This window comes from Ambystoma mexicanum, chromosome 2q, assembly GCF_040938575.1.
Source record: "Ambystoma mexicanum isolate Mex_15411 chromosome 2q, UKY_AmexF1_1, whole genome shotgun sequence".
Taxonomy (NCBI): domain Eukaryota; kingdom Metazoa; phylum Chordata; class Amphibia; order Caudata; family Ambystomatidae; genus Ambystoma; species Ambystoma mexicanum.
In genome coordinates, this window is record NC_090924.1 from 180,723,960 (window position 1) to 180,745,537 (window position 21,578).

Consider the following 21,578-nt stretch of genomic DNA (forward strand, 5'->3'; position numbering starts at 1 on the left):
GGCAAATTACCTTCAACCCACTTAATTGGCTGCTACAAGATATATTCAAAGAAAACACATGTTTTTTTTAACAATAGAGCCAGAGTCATTCAGTGAGTGAGACTAGTACACACTCACAATCTTTGAGGGGTCAAGCTGGCTCAAGTAGCAGGGCCCTGTGTGACCAGTGTATGTACATACAGGGTTCCACCTATGTTATACACATGACATGCATATTTTCTTGTTTCTGCTAAATGTACTTTGGTCAATGAACTCTAATTATACTTTAGCCTGCATACCTCTGCCCATGAAGTTTTCATTCCCAGCGCAACTGTGTGTATATGACATTCAGACACATGCTTGTGTGGGATGATCTTTGGCCAGATTGACAATGGTCCGAAATTTAATTCTATGTCAAGACCCGGAGGCTCAGATTATGCTTTACTCTCATCTTTACCTTCTCGCGCAGCATCATTAACAGTAAAAACAATAACACAACGCGGAAAACTACAATCCCATGTATTTTAAGTCTTTGGGAGTCCTTACTGTTATTGGTTCTTCCAAACACGTGACTTTCTCAACCAATAGATCACATCCATTCCTATAAACACTGTCCACTATCTTACATCCTCCTCTTTCTCTGCTACTCGGACAGCCAGTTAAGTGCATATTTTTTTATCATACTTGCATTTCGTGTGTAAGTGTGTGTTATAACTATTAAGGCCAGCGCTAGTGTCATCAGGGCAGCGTGAGCGCAGTACAGGAGAAAGTATAAGCTTGTTCGTTGCTGTCACGACGGTGCACTGGTTTTGGTGACTGCAACTCTACAAGCTAACAGAAAGGGGCCATTACGGTCACGGATGTGATGGGAGTGCAACAGAATTGATTGTAGCTCCGACGCTCACCTCGGTGCCCCCGGGCATCAAGTTAGTTAGAGTTAAGCAGTACAAAGACTAATTAGGAGCCAGAACAGGCGGTGCGCATGCCCAATGGGGTCAGCAGTATGAATGAGCGGAGCGTATTGAGCAATACGAAGTCAAAGGCTGCAGACAGAATGCTCGAAGGAGCGACACTGTGCCACCTGCTAGGCAATAATAATTATGAATTGACAAACATAATACTTGACGGGCATTTTCACTGCACACAATCTCTGTCCATATATACATATATTTGACGGGAACAGGCCAAAGAATGCTGTATTGGTTGTGGACAATCTCCCTATAGAATATTGTACATGATGTCCATCTCCAGTGAAGAAAGGAGTTCCCAGGTCAGCCAAAAAAGAATCCAGCCCAGGATGGGGCAGGTCATACAGAAGGCACTGGGGGCCAGTATGGGGCATGAGTCCCACCAGTTGTCCTTCACGGAGGACTCCTTGAAGTCCTCCCAATTTATGGAGGAACTCAGGGGAGCGAGTGGACCTGGGTCAGAAAAAGGGGGAAGGAAAAAGCACCTGTAAATCCCGAGAGGCCAAGACCCCCCAGGCTCACCACAGAAAGTAAATGGCAAGAGGAAGTCATTGAGCTCCAGAACAAAGGAGAGCAGATAGCAAGATGCAACCTCAGAGAGCTCAGAGGATTATGTAGAAGATGACTGGCAAAGTCAGTTGTCAGAGGATCAGGTGGAATTAATATCCTCTGATGAAGAGGGGCTGAAAAGAGCTTCCAAGAAAAAGAAAGCCACTGACATTGAGGAAGAAGCCGGGGATGATTTCAGCCTGTACGCCTTGAGCTCTACAGAGTGAGAACCACCTACAAAGGTTGCAGTATATATAAGAAAGCACCTCAGGATGCCATTGGCAAAGTAGGCCAGGAATAAACTCGAATTGGCTGAGGCCACATCTTCCTGAAGGCATAGCGGAAACTCCAGAGATCGATGACCGGATGGTAATGTTTATGGGAAGATATGTGAAAGACATTAAGAAAGGTCTCAACAGGTCTTGGGGCTCATGCAAGGACAAGAATCTTGACATGGTCGGACCGCTGGCAAAGCTTTTGCAAATGGCCGAAGAGTTGAAGGACAAGAAGGAGGTCATAGACCCAGTGATCTTGACAGGAAGGGCCCAGAGAGCGATTTGTCTAGGCTAATAGTGCAATTACTGCAGACAGGAGGAGGTCAATTTGTGTAAAGATCGACCCAAAGCTCATTGAGCTAGCCATGTCCAAAGCAGCCGCAATGGCCAAAGAAAGGTTGTTTAGCGGCTCCTTCATAAATGAGTTGGCAAAGTTTGCAAATTCCTTGGCAACAATTGACAAAGCTTAGGCATCCCTGAAGAGTGTTTTCGTCAAGCAGATTTTTGGACGAGCTGGGAGAAGCACGGACCACTCTGCCAACCGGTACTTATTGAACAGGTCCTACAATAACAGGAACCAGTGGAAGCAAGATGATAGAAAGCTCAACTTGCTCTACCCTTCGAGAGGAAGGAAGGGGAAAAGGAAGGGAATGGGGACAAGCAGATCACCAGCACCAATCTAACACAGTTGAGAACAAGCACTGATGCTCAAGAATGAAATGTAGAATTTCACGCGGTAGGCGGGAGATTAGCACGTAGAGAGCTGGTTTTTACATATCATCAGATTCTTGGGTTATAGATACACTTCAAGGTTTTCATATGGACTTTCATACCCTAGCAATTCAGGAGAGATGGCCTAACGAGTTGGTACAGAAAGCAGCAGATGAGGCACTTATAGACATTAGGGGCTGGAACAGAAGACAGCCATAGCACAGGTGTCAGATAAAGCAGGAATTTTCTTAAGCAACATATGTTTGGTGAAAGGGTGTCACAAACTGTGGCCAGTCATGAATCTAAAAGAACACAACTGTTGTGTGGTATACCAACACTTCAAAATAGAGGCTATACACCTCCTGAGAGACATACTACAGCAAGGGGACTGGCTGGTTAGAATAGATCTCAAGAATGCATACCTGACAGTACCCATTGTTTCAGAACAACAGACATTTCTAAGGTTCCGATGGAGGGGTTTGATATGGGAATTCACATGTCTACCCTTGGGGCTGGTGTCAGCCTCATAGTGTTTCCCAATGGTGATGAAACTGGTGGTAACATTTCTAAGAGAACAGGGGATCAGACTGATCATTTACCTGGATGCCATATCCATAATGTGTTAGGACAGGATTTTGTTCAATGAGCAGGTGGACACCACAATAGATCTTCTGCTATGCCTAGACTTTGTGGTGAACTGGGAGAAATCTCTCCTACATCCAGGGCAGACCATGTACTTCCTGGGGTTCATTGTAGATACAGTGAAAGGGGTGCTGACTCTCCCCCTGAACAAAGTAAAAAACATCAAAAAAGAGATAAGGAATACCCTGGCGAAAGAAGCAATGTTGTTAAAAGGGATAGCCAGGCTGGTGGGGCACCTGGCATCTTCGATACAAGCAATATTCCTGGGTCCCCTATGCTATAGAGCCCTCCAGACACTAATGATACAACATCTCAGGAAGGGCGTATACTACGAACAAAAGGGACCCCTAACAAAGGATGCGAGAGAGGAGTTGAGTGGTGACTTCAGCATATGGATGCATGGAATGGAAGAGCAATATTTGGCTCATCACCAGACCTAATAATAGAGTCTGATGCCAGCAGATGGGGTTCGGGTGCCCAATGTGGAGATCTGTCAAAAGGGGGCAGATTGTCAGAGAAGGAGTTGAACTTTCACATCAACTGCCTGAAGCTCCTACTGGGTTTGTTCTCAGTGAAATGCTGGACACATGACAGGGCACCATGCTTCATTCTCCTCAAACTTGACAACGTGTCTGCAGTCCATTACATTAACAGGCACGGAATCCATAATTCTAGCAATTCTAAGAAAGGAATTTTGGCATCTATGCCTACAAAAGGAGGTGTCACTGATGGTGGAATATCTTTCAGGCTGTCAGAACAAAGTAGCCAACTGGAACTCCAGATTCCTCAGAGATGCCAGCTATTGGAGGCTGGATAAGATAGTTTTCCAGATCCTGGTGGCAAGATGGGGCCCATGCAGAACAGACCTATTTGCATTGCGGTTGAACAGATAAATTGCTTGATTCTTCAATTGGAGACCAGACCCCTAGGCTGAAGCAATAGACGCATTCCTACAGACCTGGGGTCTGAACATAGAATATGCATTCCCACCATTCTCAATGATAGAGAGGATGCTGGCACATGTCACGGATTTAAAGATACGGCACATTCCAGACCAAGGCTCTTTCCACTGCCCAGGGATTATGGCGCACAATATAAATGCTTTCAAGTTTATTTAATTCAGATTCAGCTTTGAGAAGGCAGCCAACCCATCTCACACCCCCCTTGACGAACACCACGTGTCGCAATGGACCATGAACCAGGCCGGTGTGTAATAATGAAATATTTATTTATTTTTGAATTTGAATAAAAATCAATCATATTCAATAGAGGGCAACAAATCACCAATTGGGTGATAATTACACAGTAACATGATAGGATACAATTAATTTAGCTTTCTACCATCAGACAAATCAATGCAAAAATGAATGTGAATTAGATCACATTTCAGTAATACTTTTAAATGGCACAACTGTTATGCATTCCCCCTGCAAGTCTTGTGTGGGTGGAGAGAAGTAGCAAGGAGTCAGGTACACTCTGCAAAAATCGGATTGAAAATCTGACCTGCCTTGAATGGGAGGCGAAAATCAGATTGAAAACCCTTGAAATTGAGAAAAATGGCACTCAACATTAACTGTACAGTTATTTTACATGTGCGGTTGAATAGATAAAACAGGAATGTGTGTGGCTGTACTAAAGAAGCAATACAACTTACAAGCTACAAGGCAATGTACTAAACAACATGCATATACGTTAGAAAATTTACTTTTGGAAGGAAAAACAGTGCAGCAAGATTCACGCATGGCAAAATTGCAATTTCTTAGTTTTCACAGGTTTTAAACAAGCAAACAGCTTAGAAAATGAGCTAAACAGACAGAATCAAAAATTGGTTTTACTGATGAGATACCAAGGCACATAAGAGGTATGATACTAAAGTGAAAGGGTAACTCTTGATGAGTGAAAGTATGAGATTATAGGAAAGGAAAATTGTTTTGAAAAGGGAAACACTTTCACAGGCTACTCGGTTATGTTAGCAAATGATTGGTTCTACTGCAACTATATTTTAGTGGCTAGATATTTAAAGAAAGACATGGTACGCAAGGAGGTTAATTAGCAAGGTTAACCTATTTACACCACGTTCATCTCTATGGGAAATTAATATTTTTTTCAAAATAGTACTAAAGTACTTACAACAGACTGAAATGATTAGGAAATAATTGTGCTAACACCGGGAGACTAACACAGATTATTTCAAGGACAGGATAAACGAAGGATTCTGACAATTTAAGAATTTACTAGTGTATTTATAGGATTTTTATGGGATTGGACAGAATGCAAGGTAACAGAGTGATATATGCAGCTTTTTGCTTAATGGGGAGGGTAATACTTAGAAAATGCACTTGAATTGGGTAGTTTGGACAGCTAACCGGGTCTCTGGGCAGCGGGACAAGGATTTCTGTAGGGTTTAGTTCTGGATAGTGGTCTGTCTGGATAGGAGGTTCTGCCTGGATATGGATCAGCTACCTCTGACCTGGCTCTGGAGTCTTGCAGGGTGAATTTGGAATGTCTGGATCTCTGGATGTTGAAGGTTGAATTTTTGACTCTCCTGACTATCCCTATGCCTCCTCCTTTTATAAGCAGGATGACATCAGAGGATTTTTACTGTTTGGGAGAAAATATCCTGGGCATACTTCTAAGATAGGATAGGTCAGGCTGTGGATGTCGCCACATCCCTATAAGTGGATTGGATCCAGGTAAGTGGCATCAGTTTTAGGGTGTGTGTTTTATGATGTGCTTTGTTAAACCACAGTTATTTTTTCCAAAATCACTTATGAAACAAAACCCTTATATTTACAATTGTTATCCTCATGAAAATTAGATAGGCAGACCGCATATTTTACAAGGAATATGCCATTCCAATCCCCAAGTTTGTGCAATGGTGGTTTGTCCTTCTGGCACTCTTTTGTGATTTCTATGGAACACATTTCACCTAAAATTCCACAAATGGCACACATAAGCTTATCAATGTCGGGCATATTTCCATTAAATTTGACATCTGTGTCATGTACACTTGCCTCAGAAAAATCTCTTTAATGCCATTTGCATCCCCCACATGCTAGGAAGGCCCAAATAGTCTCATCTTGCTGATACAAAAATTGCATTAAACACCATCATATTTTCACATTACTGCTTATTCAGATTACTGAAATAAATGTCTTAATGTAAAAAGTCTTTTAAATAAAATGTGCTGGCTTTGTTCCCAAAAGTGGGAATTCTTTCCAACCCTCCCTCCCCCAGTCAAATGCCTTTCCCCCTGGCCAGATTGCCCAGAGGTTGCCATGGCTTCTCCGTTGAAGTTCTTCAGATTGCATGCAGGGGATTTCACACGTCTGAGGCAAACACATGGGTTGGAATCCCTTTTTGTTCTTGGGAGATCTCTGCCATGCAGTTTGAGGCACCCTGTAATTATCACACCTGTCAGTCCAAAGCATCAAATCACGGGGAGGTCAGACATTTGGCCTTTAAGCCAAAATGGTCTGAGAGGAATGCCTGCCTCAGTTAGGCTGTTGAAGTTAGTTTTGTGAACAAAAATAAAATACACAGAGTTTAATATATCTATATTTTTGCATCTTTTCTTCCCCAAAGGTACAGTTGTGTTTCTTGGCATTTTACAGTATTCTTTCCCATTTAGCTTCCATAATGTCATTTCATTTCTCTGCAAAGTAAAGTAACAGAGGTTCATTTTATTTTATGTCCATTTAACAAAATGCGGGTTTCCTCGCATTTTGCTATCAGAAGCTTTCATAGCCCTGGTCAATTTCTGTACACGGGGATATTTTCAAGAAATTGGTTCTTTGAAACTCATACCAAGCAAAGGGAAGACAGTGCTTCTTTTGAAGAACTGTGTGTGTGTATTAATTTGTTGCAAAAGTGAATGCTGGCAGTACGGACTGAAATTAATTTCTCTGCTCTCCACAGATTTGACTTGACACAACAATGCCGTTCAGGGAGGAATGGCCCTCATTTGATGGTGTTCATCCTGAATATAGATGGGCATGGCTGTGTTTTACTGGAAGCAAACTGTGTAATGTTTAAATGTGGAAATAGCACCAGTGCACGGTCATTTTAAACACAGAACATTTTCTTTTTCGGTTTGAAGTTTTGAGCAAACAGCATAGCAGTGCTGAGCCATTCTGCCTTGGAATCCTTCTCTTTGGGTTCACATGAGAAAACAAAATGCAGCCGTTCTCGGTGTGTCTATGTTTCATCTTGCCCCATATGTGCTCAGTAGAGACAGTGCAGCTATTGCTTCTGTAACTGCTAAAAATGCAGTTTTGGCGATGCAGGGGAATATCTGCTCAGCAGACACAGTGCAGCCATTATTTTTGTAACTGCTAAAATGCAGTTTTGTGATGCAGGGATTTCTGTTGGGCTTGTAAATGTACCCCACACACAGGTGAGGAGACAACACGTGTCCATGATTCTAATAACTCTGGATTGGAGGTGTGAAGCTTGGCTCCCAGGTCTGTTAGAGATGTCTCACGACAATCTGATAGCTCTATCGAGATGCGAGCTGATAGTGAGGGATGCAGCAGGGGGCGTTCACCTGCTGGTTAAGACGGACGGCCTCAGATTCATTGCATGGGCAATTTCAGGGGATCCTGGTCTAGGCCAGGACTATTGAGCGAGGCTGTGCATATCATTGAGGAATCATGGGCTCCAGGGAGCAGGAAGGCCTACAGATCAGCATGGTGAACTGGCATAGCTGGTACATGGAAAGGAACGTACATCTCTCTAGAACATATGTGGTGCACATAGCCAACTTCCTAGCATAGCTGGCTGCGCAAGGCAAAGCATACAGAACATTTAATACGGCCCGCTCAGCGATATCGGCAGGACACCCAAAAATAGAAGGGTTGTCAGTCGGGGAATACCTGTTGATATGAGATTGCTGAAGGGTGTTAGGTTGCCTAGACCTCCGAAGGTGAAGTACGACCAAGTGTGGGACATAGATAAGGTTTTGAGAATGTTCACAAAATGGCCTGACAACAGTGAACTAATGAGGAAAGCTTTATCCAGCAAAGTGACAATGCATCTATGTATTTTGTCATGCAAGAGAGTTTCTTACGTGAGAGCTCTAGAAGTCAAGAGGAAATCAGTTCCCCCACGGGGGATAACATTTCATATCACGAAGTGGACAAAAACGAATTTGAGAGCAGTGTCGTATGAATCTTTCCCGGATCAGTTTTCCCCAGTGAGATGTATATTGCCATATATTGCCATATGGAAACATGACGAAAGACCTGCTCATTGCACTAAGGAAACCCTTTGGGGCAGTAGCTCCCACAACTCTGGCAAAATGACTCAGATGGGTGACGAACCAGGCAGGAATTGATACTGAGTGCTATGACGCCCACTCAGTGAGGCTAGCGATGGCCTCTAAGGTCTCTAAGGCTTTCCATATGGCAGTCCGACTGGAGGACATTATGAAAGCAGCAGACTGGTCGAAAGAATCGTCATTCAAAACCTTTTATTTTAAGCCAGTAGAAAAGGTGGCAGCGTTGGTGGTAAGTAAGCTTTGAACAAGCATAATCCGATCATCCGGGTCTTGACATAGAATTCATATTTTCACCACATATGTTTCAGAAAGTCATAATTTTATTAAAGACACAGAGGCGAAGGATTAACCCACACTAGTAATCGCGATCAGTGCATGTCAGTCAGCGTTTACCGTTTGGGGCACAAAAGTTGAGAGGACCAGCGAAAGAAAGAAGAGGATTTAAGATGGAGAACAGTGTTTATAGGGATGGATATGATCTATTGGTTGAGAAAATCACGTGTTTGGAAGGACCAATAACAATAAGGTCGCCCAAAGACTTGAAATGCATAGGGATTGCAGTTTTTTCCCTTTGTGTTATTGCTCTTACTGCTAATGTTGCTGCTCGAGAAAGTAAAGGTGAGACTAAAGCATAATCCTTCACCTCCATTTCGTTAATAGAATTATGACTTTCTGAAACGTATGTGTTGAAAATCGAATTTGCAGAATATAATGGGGCAGGCAACAAAACATTGATGCTGGTGGATATGCTAAAAACTGGAAACTTTACAATTTCGGGTAGCTGTGAAGTAAGGAATTTCCTAAAATTATACATGCTGACAAAAAAGCTTTCCATACCCATACTGTTAAGAAAAGGACTTCATCATTTGCATTGTAAAAATGTATACAATTGAAGCTGTCAAATCTTCACAGTACCTAGGTGCACCTTACATAAGAGGTGTATTTGTAAAGAGCAGATTCACCCCCGAGGGGGCATCTTGGCACTAATAACAGATGTTTATTGTTCCCAACGTAATGGTACTCATTTTGTCGACTTCAAAGGAATAAAGGACTGAGTGGCCTGCCGGGGTTTGAACCTGTGAACATGCGGTAAAACACAGGCCCACTATAGTGGATGCGTTAGTTCACTGGGCCAAAGACGCAGCTATACAAGTACCAATTACATGAACTAGCTGACACATGTGAGATATCTGATTAAATGAACATTTATCGTTTCTGAAATGTGTTACAGTTAAAGGCCTGCTTCGGTCATTCTGCTGGCTACCATTATAGGAATCAAAAATATGTGGTTGGACAATTAATGAGAGTTGAGAGCTCTAATACGACCCTCAGTTTCATAATATGTTGTCTCACACGTGTCAGCAGGGACTGAGCATCATTTACAAAGAGTCAAAATGTATATTCTTGCTTGCTCAAAGCCACATGCAGGCTTGGCTGGCTGAACCTAAATGCTATAACAGCCAAATGGGAACCAAGAACCTCACGTGACACTAGCTCACATGCAATTGTTATATAACCGAGAACCTGCTGCATTTTAGGATTTTTCTGCCCTATGTACATCCCTGTTAGGTACAGAACACTCTTAAAAATACTCAAAAGAATGCACTTTAGACATCTATGTATATCAGTGTTGAAGTATTCACGAATGCTCAATGAACCCTTGCTATGTTATGCTGTAGGAAATTGCAATTAATGCCTTTAGGGTGAGGACAAATATGAGGTGTTCAGTTACATTTATTGGAAATGTGCTTTTTATTATGTAGTGATTTTATTTGGCTTTTGAAGAAGAATTAAATTCCATTATAAATAAAGCTAAACATGTCTTAAAAGCATGGTTTGGTCAGAAGATCACGCAGGATAGAAAATATGCTGGTATTTTACCAGCATGAACCATGGCGCTAATAGCGCCATGGTTCTCCGCCATCCGTGTAATGAGGCCCATAATGTTACTGTAAATATGCCCGCTAAGACATTCAGGAAATCTTCTACAGTGCCAGGACATTTTGCAGCCATGACAGGAAATGCAACCCACTGTTCTAATGACATTTGCACCGACTGACCAACCCAGAATATAAATAAATCGGTGCAACAGTTTTTTTTTTTTCTTTTTATATTGCTCGCCGGAAGTGCATTGAGGTGAATAAGACCAGCTTTTTATTCTTCGCTTTCATGGTAAAGCATTATTTTGCCTTTCTGGTTGGCCCGCACATAACAACATAAAATATCTTTGCAAGAATACTCTATGGAAAGTTCAAAGGGCGTAACTTTTCAGACAAACTTTCACAAAAAAGCATTGACTCCACCACGACTTCTCAAATACAGGCATTGTGATCCGGGGTGGACTGAGAACCAAAAGGGGCAACCACGATTTTGGTGTATGCCTTTGTGGCATTCTGACAGGTTCGGGCACTCGGCCATCGTGGGCATAGATTTGCCGGGCACTGCGAGGAGAGCAAAACGAGACACAGAGCGTAGAAATTGGGAAGGTCAGCTCCTCCGAAGACAGCGCTATGGGGCTATGAAAAGGTGCATATATCTATAAAGACCCATGCTAAAACCATGCTCTCCTTTCCATCAGGATCCTTTTGTAAGTTCTTCTGATGATAAAAAAGACAGGTGTTACACATTAACAACACTGGGAGTGTTGCAGGGGTGTTGCTAGGTCCGGAAAAGACCCGGGGCTACGCTGATGTCGGAACTGTTGGGACTGGGGGCTAGCTAGTCTTGTGGCTGAAGCTCTTGAGATTCTATCCGGGGCTACAACCAAAAGACCCGGGGGTATAGTCCCCTTAGCCCCCCCCCTAGCAACGCCTCTGGAGTGTTGGGTGGACTAACTGCACCCGTCAGGCATCCTTGCTCCACCTCAAGGTTACAAATGGATTAAGGCCAACATATATTCCCTCTTAGGAAATGTGCCTGCTTTTTACCCCCAGAAGAAGCAGGCGGATCCCAGAGGAATCCAATATACATGCTGCCTGCAATCATTCATGTAGAAATAATCCTTTACACATTTTGTAAGTGTTTAAGCGACTTTTTTTTTTTTTATTTGTATTTTTTACCGTGACGTGTTGGAAAATAGTAAACATCCGTAGGGATGACCTTCTGCAGGGAGGTGCAAAATGTAAAAGGTATTTTCAGTGCAGTTTAAATTTAAAATTAAATGCTTCGTGCCTGTTTTTGATTACTTTATGACAGCTTTGTCTGTTTCTTTGTTTCTTTGTTTTCTACTATGTGGCTCTTTTGAGACGAGCAACAACAGTTTTGTAAAAATTGCTAAACGCAATTAAACACAAAGTAAATAAATAAATAAATAAATAAATAAATAACAATTAAATGTCTTTGCTCAGTAACTCCCGCAAACCTCGCAAACAAAATACGTTTCCGGGAAAGCTACATCGACATTTAAAATAGCTTCCTGCTTTAAATTGGACAGCACACGTCAAGTTTATATAACATTTTAAAATGGAGAACGACTTACAAGTAACGTTTTTGCTCACTTGAACTAATGGGTTTGAAAGTCAGAGGCACAGAGGCGCCGCTTTCCTTTCATTCAGAGCAGGAACTCTTGAACTACTTAACTTCAGTTGCTGCTCAAGGTCACTTGTTTCACCATAGACAGCACAAAATGCATGCTTACAAAAGTCTGCTGGCTGAAAAACGACGAGATAGCAAAGCTGTGCTAATCACCAGCATCAGGAGGAATGCCAGTGCTGACAACTTAGAAAGGTTTGAGAGGACATAATGTTCTGTTTTGAAAAGGTTCCACATCCCCAGGTGATTTCATCATTTGATAACTATGCAACCATCTGAGCAGCGTTTTCAGGAACAGCTAAGGAGTGAAATTGGTGTTCATTCTATCTTGGTGCCTGCTTTGTCGGGGCATGCCGTTCGTGATGCAGTTTTTCATTCTTTTTTTAAATGGCTAAACCTGTTAAATTCCCATCACAGCATTTAGCTTGTTTCTCTTCAAAGTACAAACATAATGAGGAGCTAGCAAAGAGAAATTGGCCCTCATTACAAGTTTGTTGCTAAATCGCTGGTAATTCCGACATGCCGGTATTACTGTCTCCAGCAGTGTGACTGCTGAATTTACCAGTGCATTACAGGTCATCGGGCACAAGCACCACCCCCCTGCCAGAAACAGTAATAACCAGATGTCAGAATTACTGGCGTAGTCAGCAATACACCGGTATTACCGGCAAAAGTATGCTGGTTGGTAATACTGAAACTGCGACCCAAAATGCCTGAGTTACTGGTGCCAGAAATTGCACCACCAACAGATAATCACTGGTGGCCATTTTTAAAACACAATCCACTGTGAATCCCCCACTCCCAACTGCCATCCACTACAAAAGTAGGTGCCAAAATATCTGGGAGCAAGAAGTACAGAGTACCTGATGTCACCTAAGGAAACCGACGTGGTGTAGTATGACAAAGCCCTCTTTGGGGATGGCCACAGGAGGACCAATCCCAGGAGGAAGACAGCCATCTGGTAGGAAGTGGCAGACAGGGTCGCTTGCCGAGGGACTGCCATAAGTGGTGAGACAACTTGTGCGTGGGACGACTTGTGCCTGAGGGTCCTCAACCTCCTAGCACAACACAGGAGTGAATCTGCTGCCACAAGAGGAGGGACGGTGGCACTGTTAAACCTCATGCCCCGGGAGGAGAGGTGCAGCTCCATCATGCACATGGACGGAATAGACGGACAGCAGAGGCAGGAGCTGGGACCCAAGGTGATAGTGGTAAGTACAACAAACCCCAGGTAAATGCAAATGTTGAGTCCAAATACATGCAACCCAGGCAGAGAAACACCAAATGGGCAAGGGAACAGGCCCGACACGTGCCTGTTACAGCAAATGGCCCGATCACACACACATGCCAGGGGATGCGGGTTGACGTAGTCATGCACAAGCAGTGTTGCCAAAACGTACAGCCTCACACATGGACATATAATGAGTGCCCATGTGGGCCAAGCCAAGGGAGAACGGGACAGAAATCCTAGGCCCAACACATACACAACAAGCCACCTTTGCAGACCAAGAGTCAATGTGCACTCCCACCACCCACAGTAGAAGCACAAATCAGAGCAGACAGACGAATCTGCATGACAAGACCAGGACACACACAATGTAGCATGAGTGTAATGCAAACCCACAGATATGACTCCCAGAAGATTAACTATGTGTGGGAATCCCCTTGCATCATAGACCCAAGGGAGCAATCACAATGAAATCTAGAAATATGGTGTCTCACGAGATAACAACTTCAATTATTCAATTTTGTAAAAGATGTATCAACGTACATATAATAAACAAAGACAATATAAAATGTTCAAGTTTATCTGACCTTTAGGTAAGTTGTAGTGCAAAAAAGTTCATAGAAAGTGCAATTAAAGTGTAAAGTATAATTTGGCTTTCTCTGTTATACAACATTGCATTATTTTCCTTTATATGGCACAAATCCCAATGTAAAAAACACCTATTAGTTAGATACCAGTGAATTATCTACAAACCTCATTCATTACAGTGATTGTCAACTAAAGGTAGTTCAGAGGTGCACCCGGCTCCTCTATGTTTTGCATAGTACTTCCCTTGTATTAGTTTCGACCAAGCGACATCTTGGACTACAATAGCTCTGAAGCCTGTCTTCCTCAGGACTGGACTGTCATACATGTATTGTGTTTAAAATCTTCAAAACACCTTCACGCAGAGGCTTTATTGTTATCTAAAAACATATATAAAATAAATTAAAATCTTTCTATTTCGCAAAACTGTCTGTCCAGCAACCATCAACGCCTGCCAATAGCTCCAATATATATGTGTGTATACAGAGGGAACCAATAACCATTAGCTCTTCTTCAATTGTTCAATAGGATAAGTCTCCACCCTCATTTGGGATTGGTGCAGTTAATTAAAACTGGAGTAGAGATTTTAAAATGTTCATAGGTCCCGCCGGAATGCTTACTAAGAGGCAAACTATATTAGTTGACACCATTCCACCTGATTATTCAGTCCATTGATGTAGCTCTGGGTTTGATACATCCACCACTGTTCTCGTTGTGATAATTTAATAGCTGTGATGCGTCCATCAGTAACACACACTTGTTCTATTGCCTGCCATTTTAGATTTTCTGGGCCATGTTCTTCAGCCACAATGTGGGTGACTAGAGGTTGTATGTTCTAATTCGAGATTTGTGTTTCCTAAATACTTACTTTAATCGGTCTAGAGGTTTTGCCTATAATGGTGTTATTGCATGGGCAAGTAATAGGATAAATAACATTATGACTATTGCATGTCGTTTGACTTCTTAACATCCATGTTTTTTTCCTGTTGATTCTGAATGAACTGCAAGCGGATGTAGATCAACAATTAATGCATCTGTCAAATGGGGAATGGCCCAAAACGGGTGTCATACCCCACATGAACGTGAGTATACATGATATGATTTTGCTAGCTCTGTCCTCTTTGGATAGCCAATATTTAAGCTTCCTTTCTTTTTTTTAAAACAAACATTGGATGTAATATAGTGGGATTGTTTAATTTCAATAAGTACCAGTGTTTGAAAATAGACCTCCTGATTTCATTGTGATATGTATTGGATGTCATAGCACACACCAGCCATTCATTCTTTTTCTTTTCTCTATTGTCTTTATTTAGAAAGTTTTCTCTTTGTTGATTCTTTGCCCTCTTTCTCGATTGTCTCAATAACCTTGGTGGATCCCCTCTTTTAGAGAGACAATCCGGTATCAGGTTGGATTGAACAGAGAAATCTTCCAATTCCGTGCAATTTCTCCTGGCTCTCAAAAAATGGCCATAAGGAATGTTATCTCTGAGTGCCTGTGCATGCAAACTATTATCCCTCAATATAGTGTTGCTATCTGTATCTTTATGGAATAGACAATCAGTCAGCCATTTTCTTCCTTAATATGTAAGTCTAGAAATGCTATTTGACTCGTACAATAATGCATGGTAAATTTCAAATTGTCATTCTGTACGTTGATCTATTTTAGGAAGAGATGATAGTCTCCCTCTTTGGTATCCCAGATGATAATCACATCATCTATATACTGTTTGTACAATTTCAGTGCTTTTTTAAAAGAATGCTATCAGCTAAAATGCAGAATTGGTCAAATTTCCATATATATAGCATAGCAAAGTTTGGAGTAAATGCTACCCCCATTGTTGTCCCCTTGATCTGCATATAGTAAGACGTTTTAATTTGTGTCCAATGCTACCTCCAAAAGTTCGACCAAGAACTCCTCTTTCATCTATAGAGTCTCAATGATTCTCTCTGTGGAATGTTAGAATATAGAGATTCTACATCTAGCATTAGAAGGATGTCCATACTGGGATCGAATTGTGTCCCCTCTATTTGATTAATGACATCACTCGTGTCTGCGAAATGGGTATCTGTTTTGGCAATCAGGGGTTTCAGAAAGAAGTCTAAGAATTGGTTCAAAAATCGAGCCACATAATGAAACTATTGGTCACCAGGTGGGTTAAGAGGATCTTTATGGACTTTAGAGATTATATTAAATAAAGGTGTCCTAATGTCCAGAGGGTTCAGAAATTCCAACACCTTTTTTTATTTAAACAGCCAACGTCAAAGCCTTGGAAACTAGACCTATTTCTTTTGAATTACATACTTGGGATCACCTCTCAACTTGAGGTAGAAGTCACTGTTGTACAGTTGTCTCAATACTTCAGTGTCATATTTGACACTATCCCATACTACAAGTCCTCCACCTTTTCAGCTTTTTCAATTTGGATAGATTCATAATTACGCAAGTCTAACAGATTGTCTGATTCTAGCTTGTTAAAGTTAAAGCTATAATTTTGTTTATAGTCTAATTTGCCAAAGATCGCATTACATTCCTTTAGGACTGCTCTCTCAAATATGGTTGTTTCCTTGGAGATCATGGAAATGGAAGTAATAAAGGTAGACTTAGGTCTACACGGCGTGCTTCCATCTACTTTTAGTATTAAATTGTTTTTTTCTTCCATACCGAAATAGTCCTTAAATCGTATCTTTCTAAAGAATTGTCAGAGTTCAATTTCATAATCCATTTTTTTAGGATTTCTCATGAGAATAAAGGAAAAACCTTTTCAAAGACATTAAGACCTTTTTCTGACAAAACTGTTTCTGAAATGTTGAAAACAGCCCCTGTTTTCTTTACCGTCTGTAAACCCTCTTCCATGTTTCGTATAAGATCGGTATCAGTGGAGCTCCTTGATCTGGTGGAGGAAAAGGGAGATCCTGTGGTTGTTAGTTCTGAGGAGAGTATGTAGGGGGATCATTTTAATGTTGATAATGTTGTTGTGAATATTCACCTGTCCTTCTACCACGAGTATTGTTCCTACCCCAGGATCTTCTATTCTGTCGATAACCTCTAGCCCATCTATAGTTATGAATGTCTCCCTCTTCTGTGGATGTATCAGAAAAGGTCACTCTTTTTCTCTGGAAATTTTGCCTGACTGCGCTCTATGATTACTCAAGTCATTCCAGTATGCTGGTCCCATAGAGTCAGTGCTAAGATATGGATATACTGTGTCTTTTGGAACATTCTGAATGTCCTTTCTAGGCTTATCCATTTTTTTGTTCGTGGTATTTTTAAGGAACTCATTAACGTGTTTTCCTATTAATTCCAACTTTTCTTTGGCATTTTGTATTGTAGAGTCCGTCGAGAAAGCCAATTCGGCTTTCTCTAGCTCTTCACCTATCTTTTGGCTCAATTCTTTGTTGATGGTCAACAGCATCCAGTCTCTGCAACAATTTGTAGCTACTCCTGCAAGTCCTGTCTCATATTCTTCATCGTCTACGAAAAGACAAAGTCCATTATGGGAATGTAGGCCCACTGGTATAATGATTTCTTTTAGATATTCAGTTAGCAGATAACCGTGCATCTGGGTTCTACATTTCATTTTCCTAACTTTAAAATGGAGTCGCTAGTTGTAATAGTGACACCTCTGTGTTCCAGATTAGCGGGAGATTACCAAAAAATGATGGGACATTAATTGCTTCTACTAGTTGTTCATCACTAAATGATACAATACCCAGTCAAGCCATTCAAGACTGGAGAACAAGAGGAAGTCTATTTCAAGGTACAGATATCTATCTCACCTCCACTCAACAACATATGAACTAGCCCCACTCTAAATCAATAAAGTACCCACTCAGCAATGTGCTGTATATGAATTTTAAACTATTTTTGGGAATCCACTTGCATTGTAGACACCTGGGGAGCAATTGCCATGATGAAATCTCGAAATATGGTGTCTCACGAGAAAGCAACTATAATTATTCCATTAAAAAATATATATATCGAGAAGGGAAAACAAAAGCACAATGCCCTAGAGACCACAGCTTGCAGAGAATGAGTTTATAATAAAAGGCAGAATATAAGTGCAGAGCACTTTATGCAAACCAATTAATTCATGTATTTTGAAGATAAGGGCACTCCAGAATGTCAACACTTATTGAGCATGAATAATAACCTTAGGCAAAGTTTTTCTTCACTTTCTGTGATGTATTCTCTTTAACTAGAGGTAAACGAAGGACTGGTGCCCTTGTCACACACAGGAATGAATATGACGCAGTGAATGGACGCATTCTTGTGAGCACCGAAAAGGTAAGAAAATTAGCGTGCAATGTGTTGGGTGATTGCCGAGATGTGGGTAGAACTGAACGGGGTCATTTCCTGATATTATAAAACTATGGTTCGTTCCCATTGTAAAGATACAAATAAACTGCGTAATGTCGAGATTTGGGTAACACTGGACAGGGTCATTTCCTGATACTATAAAACTATGGTTCAGTGCCATTGGAAAGATACACATCGAAAATTGTTGAGTTGCATATAGACACATTGTGATGCCATAAAATAATGGCGTGCAACAATTGAAAAATTGCCTTACTGTTAGGAATGTGAATCTTGGAAAATAAAGATTCTAGAAGATTAAATAGAACAGAGTTGGGATTTTGAGTGGCCCCATGAGGTAATTTAATAATGAATATGCTAAATACCAGAGAGGAGGACAGAAAGAGAGAGTAGTAGTTGCTCAGCTGTGTAAAGCACAACTAATGTGTATTTACAGCACTGATCACAGTTTATATATTTTCACTTGTAGATGACGCATAATGAATAAACGGTTGCATCTGTGAAGGAGTTACCACATGAAAGCGCTGTGGCACCTTCAAATGTTAGAAGAGAATAGACGCTAGAGGTAGGTAGTCTTTCTCACTGACACCAAGCTGCATTGTATGGCACCACAATTTCCAAGTTAAAGAGGGTGAATTTTTGCTCCCTCTTTTTCTGGTTTTATGTTTGCAGGATTTAATTAGCTGCACCGATCCCAATTGAGGGTGGAAACTTATCCTATTAGGAAATTGAAGAAGAGCTAACAGTAATTGGTTCGCTCTTTTTACACAGATATATATAGGATCTATTGACAGGTGTTGATGGTTGTTGGACAGACAGTTTTCGAAATAGAAAGATTGTAATTGATTTTATGTATGCTTTCTAGATCACAATAAAGACTGGTGTTGTGAAGATTTTAAGCACAATATGTTTATTACAGTCCATTCCTGAGGAAGACAGGCATCAGAGCTATTGTAGGCCTAGATGTCGCTTGGTCAAAACTTATACAAGGGACGTTCTAGGCAAAACATTGAGAAGCCAGGTGCACGTCTGAACAACATTTAGTTGAAAAAGACTGTAGTGAATGAGTTTTTTTAGATAATTCACCAGCATCTATCTAATAGATGTTTTTTACATGGGGATTTGTGCAATATAAAGGAACCTAATGTAATGTTGATTTACAGAGAAAGCCAAATTGCACTTTACACTTTCATTGCACTTTCTATGCACTTTTTTGCCTGCGACTTACCTAAATGTCAGATAAACTTGAACATTTTATATTGTCTTTGTTTATTATATGTATATTGATAAATTGTGTTTTTTATGAAATAATAAAATATGTTATATTCACAGAACTTTCTAAACTCATATTTGACCCCTGTCCAAGCCCTTTTTTAACAAAATTGAATAATTGAAGTTGCTCTCTCGCGAGACACTTTATTTCTATATTTTATCCCAGAAGATTAACTGAATGCTCATCTCTCCCCAACAGGCACACAGTCCTGTAAAAGTGACGCGCCTGTACTGTCAATGTCAGGCCCAGCAGCTGCAGGCAGATGTGAAAAGCCCCACCACCTCCAGCTGCAGCAGTCCCACCACCTCCAGCTGCGGCAGCCCCACCACCATCATCATCACCATTGCTACCCACCGCTGTAAGTGGCACAGCAGCAATGACGCATGTGGCTACTACCATCAACACACTAGTTGTCAGTGGTGCCACTGTCACTCCTGTGCCCTTCACGCCACCAAAGGCACAGCAGCTACCAGGTCATCATGGCAGGTACACCCCCTACCTGACACTGTGCTTTAGTCTCACTACACCACACCCCCCTCCACTGCCACTGCCCAGCATCCATTCCCTTGATGCATGCCTGCATGCAATTGTGGAGTGCCACACCAAACTCACTGGACTTTCACGCCAGCAGATGGATGAAATGCAACTCCTGCGTGAATGCCTGCAGTTCTCGGGCCACAGGAGTTTCTGGTCTAGAGGCTATGCCAATGCCACCCACCTCTCCCTTTCCCAAAGAGAGCATGAGGACAATGAAATTGCATCTGCCAAAACTGAGGCCATGGGACATGCCATACAATTGACATTGGAACACATGCAGGCCAGGGGTCTGACCCACCATCATCAGTCACAAAAGCTGGGTACTCCCAGCATGGCAGCCCAAGGCACTGCTCACAGCGACCGACTCTGGTTCCCAAAGGAGTCTGTGAAGGGCCTCATGCCAAAGAGGGACCGCAAGTGAATGTCCACTGACTGCGTGCTTCACTGGATGTGTTTGGTGGGGGCGAGGGTTTTTTGGGGAGGAGAGTATTTCAGGGGCAGGGGAGTGTCTGGGGAAGGGGGTATTTGGGGAGGTGAAGGGGGCGTTTATAGAGGGGTGTGTGGGGTGTTTGGGTATGATATGCTATGGCATTTGTAACGTGCCTATACAAAAGGGTTTCAAGGCGCGTTAGTGAGCTGTAGGGAGTGTGTCCATTTACATTGTTGGTGAATGCATAGTTTGCACCTGCATCACTGACTGGAAAAGTAAACAAGTGTTTACTGTGATGGTGGATGATGACCACGAAGGTGCAGGGGGTGTACAGGGTGCAGGGGAAACTCAAAAGACATTCTCTATCCGTTCTTGGCAGGCCATGCACCCCTCTGGCCTCTATGTGCTAGGCCTGACAGGAACTACAAAATCATCATCCTCTGGTGGAGGAATTTCCAGAACTGGGGGAAAGGGTATTTTGTGCCTGACGCAGATGTTGAACAACATTGCACAGGCCAGGACTATCTGCCCCACCTTCTCTGGCATGTATATGAGCACACCCCCAGACCGGTACAGGCATCTGAAACGTGCCTTCAAGAGCCCAAAGGTCTGCTCAATGGTCACCCGGCTCCTCAGATGGGCCCTGTTGTATGCCATTTCCTGTAGCGTCTGGGGATTCCCCAGAGGGATCATCAGTCATGGAAGCAGGGACTATCCAGAGTCACCTACATGGGGTATGGAAACAGGTGTAAGTAATGATGCCCAATAGTAGTGTTGTCTGTGACAGTGGAATCTCAATGGTCCGTCTCTGCATGCATGTCCCATGTCAGATTGTTCCACAATGTTTCATGTTACAGTCCTTGCATGCATAGTAAACTGCTCAAGGGGGTTTTGTATTATGGTGCCTGTAGTGCATTGCATGTGGATATCCTGTTGGGTTTGAAAAGGTCTGGTCAGTGAATGCTACATCTCCAGTGTTGTGATACTCCTGTGTTTTGTGGCCTGTGACTTGAGGGATGCACTGGTGGGTCCTGCATGTGCACAGTGTTCTCCAGAAATACATTTGTGACATTGTTGCATCTGCCCCCCTATGCCTGACACTCATGCTGGTAGGTATACGGCATTGGGAATTTACTCACACAACACCAAGGCTCTTTGTCCTCTGTGACGCCCCATGGAGGCCGGCAGCGTGCTGTTGCAAAGGGGCATTGCTTTGTGAATCGCTTGTGGGAATCCGGCACAGCAGTGCATTATGGTAAGGTGGGTGTAACAGATGA